Consider the following 3,607-nt stretch of genomic DNA (forward strand, 5'->3'; position numbering starts at 1 on the left):
GTAGGAAAAAGTTTGCCTGTTCAATTTATTATTGGGAAATATGGAGGTGAACCTGGCCACTTCGCTATAAGCAACCCTCGCAGCCGCAACCACCGCACTTGTTGTTGGGCCCTCAACGCCGCTGGCTAGTTCCGACGATTTTTGTGTGCCCAGCGCACTCTGAGTTTTTCTTGTTTCATTTTTGTTTTAGTTTCCATAATTGATTTTTGTCCCATGAGTATGCCCGGAAGGAAATGGACCGCCGCGGCGGAGCCAGCATACCGCGGTAAGACACTTGCTACAACCGACGTTGTCTGGGTCCTCTGGAGAGGACCCTTAAAGACCGGTTATTTGCGCACTACTAGTTATGCAGGTCTCGGCACGGATACCTCAACAATTTGTTAGATTGTTGTTAGATTCTCTAACAGAATCCAGCTCGTTTAATTTAGTTAACCAAAATGGAAACTATTTCATCGATAGATATCTTCGAGTGCACATATTCATTATCGCACGTGGCTACAATTAACTCCCGGTTTTTCAGCTAAGTTGGGCCTCCAGACCAGTTTGGGTGAAAATAAATCGTCCGTCTCCCTCACACAAAATGAGGTTTTTAGAGTAATAGCTACGGGCATATGATCTGAGTATTCTTCGTTGCCTATACTAAAATTGTGTACATAGGACAGCATATCAAAGGAACAGATGTCATAATATTGACCGATTTTCCAACAGAGCCGCAATATGTAATTTTCCCCAAGGTATCTTCGCAAAGTCTACCGTGAAGAATAACATGTCCAAAGTTATTAAGGCTGATATTGTCATTTGCGAAGCGAACAAATGCGGCGAAGTGAACGGTTTCGGGAACACAATTAAAATTTGCATTGTGAGTGCCACTTATATGAACTTAAATTGAAAGAGCGGAAATGTTTAATAACTCTGATCTTTATATCGAAGATAGTTATAACGTGGAATCACGAGTTCACCTTCTTCGTCCGAGGCGTTCCGTAAGATATTACTCCAATCCTATGAAGCTGCCAACTGCGGTGTAAGTATCATATTTAGTGAAGATAACCGATTCAAAGAAACAAGCATTTTTTTAAACAAATTATTCCTTTTAGATATGTACTTTCATAATTGGTTTTTGTAGATCGTAGTGAATTTTCGATTAAGTAAGGTTCCTGTAAGAACAAAGACGGCGATCTGGTGACTGACATAAAGAGCAATGTTATATTATGGAGGGAACATTTCTTGAAACTGTTAAACAGTGATAGTTGCGCATGTCAGAGAGAATGCGAAGATCCCGATACCCTAAACGTTGTCGACGGAATTGTCGTTCCGCTACGTGCCCATGACGAGGTGAGAATAGCGATAACGCTGCTAAAGAACATCAAAGCCGCGGGCGACGACGGACTCTCGGCTGAGCTATTCAAACATGGCGGCGAGGAGCTGGTAAGCATGCCTGCCGATTGGAATTTAATTGTGCTCTGCCCAATCCATAAGAACGGATTCCTGTAAAGGACCTCTCCGAACCGTTTGATACCAAACGAAGTTTCAGACAGGGTGACTCGCTGTCGTGTGACTTCTTTAACCTGTTGTTGGAGAAGTTCATATGAGAGGCAGAACTTAATCGCTTTGGACTAAGTAGGCAACTGGATAGTAAAGTCCTCTCTCGACGAACAAAATTAACACTCTAATAGGATCTCATCATGCCCGTCCTAAAGTATGGCGCAGAGGCGTAGTTTTAGAGAAAGATTTTGCGGAAGATTGTTGGACCTTTGCACGTTGGCGACGACGAATATCGCAGGCGATGGAACGATAGGCTGTATGAGCTTTACGACGACAAAATAAAGATCCCGCGGCTGCGTTAGCTGGGTCATGTCGTCCGAATGGATACAAACGCTCCGGCTCTGAAAGTATTCGATGCGGTACCAGCTGGTGGTAGCAGAGAAAAAGGAATGCCTCCTCTGCGTTGGAAAGGTCAGGTGGAGAAGTACTTGGCTTCACTTGGTGTGTCCAACTCGCGTGGGCTAGCACTCGGCCAAAATCGCGTAAGTGGTTATCTCGCCAATTAAGAAGAAGAAGAATAAGAAGAACGCATTTATTTTATTGCTGGACAAAATTAAGGATAAATTTCATTTCCGCCAGTCATCGTCTATAACGCCAATGCCAATGCTAAAATTGTGTTGTGCGCTAAGATTTTTTGCACATGACAGTTACCAACAACCAGTGGGTAATGAATTTCAGTTGGGTTTTGCTCAGCCCATAGTTTCGTTTATTTTAAAGATGATACTATCCATTTTGGAAACTGAAATTTGCAGTGTCTGGATAAGCACAGAAATGACTGAAGAGGAGAAGCAACAAGCAAGGAGCAAACATTTCTCTAGATCGGGAATACCAAATGTGATTGCAATTTATGTCCCCACTGGAAACAAACACCTTTATCTGAATAGAAAAGGGAGTTTCAGCATAAATGCGATGATTGTGAGTTTTTAAGAAATAATTACTTTAACATTGAAAAAGAATTTGTATGGTAAATTACAGGTTTGTCGTCATGAAATGAACATTCGGTTTATGGATGCGAGATTTGCTGGTTCTACAACGATTCATTCGTGTGGAACAATAGTTCGTTAAAATTATATTTAGAGGACATGCATCAACGTGGAGATCACAACTCTAACAATAAAATCAATGTTATTACATTGCTATTTTAAAAAATCACTCACTTGCAGGTGATTCTGGATATCCACTCAGTCCTTATTTACAGACACCCTTCCGCCAAGCAAAAAATATTCAACAAGCAGCACGCGAAAGCTGAAAACGTGGTTAAACGCATGATTCCAGTTCTGAAATGCCACTTTCGATGGGTATTCAGTGATCGAAAAATGCGATTCAATCCTGCTAAACTGGCAACACTTATACACATATGCTGTGCTTCACACAACGTTTGTAAGAAATTTAGAATCAGGGATCCAGATGAAGTTGAAATTTTTACTGAATCCTATGTACCATTAGACCCAATCAATGAAAATACCATTGATGTTTTGCTGATGTTTTGTTGTAGGATGAATTATTGAATAAATTCAAAACCATTTACCTTACTTCTTTGTGGTCTAAATTAAAAAATAAACAAAGTTTCTGAAAAATATGTACTAACCTCAATGGTGGTGTGGAAACTAAAAATTCCCAATTTTTGTTTAAAAAATCCCCATTCAAAGTTTCTTCCGGTGTGGCACTAATGACGAATGCTATAAAAAATGCACATTTTCCAGCGCTCTCACCAGAAAAAGAGTTTCGCATCTAGCCATATATCGCACCCTAAATACAAAAGGGTCACAACTCAAAATGTCCCTTCTGCTCCAATATGAACGAGACGTTATCAATAAAACGGTCCGCGGATGACATATGGCAAAAATAAATTTTTTGTTTTTTGGTAGGACTGTTATAAGCTTACATGGCAAATTTCAGCGTGATATGTCACATAGTATGTTTTCTGTGCTACTGTAAACAAGTCAAGCTCGAATGTGGAAAATTTTGAGTTGTGACCCTTTTGTATTTAGGGTGCGATATGTCGTGTGTAGCGTCCTTGAAATTATTCTCTGACGCGCGTAAAGAAGTGTCACTTCAAAAATTT

At 40.5% G+C, this 3,607-nt stretch overlaps 1 pseudogene; it reads left to right on the plus strand.

The window, feature by feature from the left end:
* Positions 1–766: 766 nt before the first annotated feature.
* LOC129249894 (putative nuclease HARBI1) lies at positions 767–3,277 on the plus strand (annotated as a pseudogene).
* The last annotated feature ends 330 nt before the right edge of the window (positions 3,278–3,607 follow it).

The sequence above is a fragment of the Anastrepha obliqua genome, chromosome 6 (assembly GCF_027943255.1).
Source record: "Anastrepha obliqua isolate idAnaObli1 chromosome 6, idAnaObli1_1.0, whole genome shotgun sequence".
Lineage (NCBI taxonomy): Eukaryota > Metazoa > Arthropoda > Insecta > Diptera > Tephritidae > Anastrepha > Anastrepha obliqua.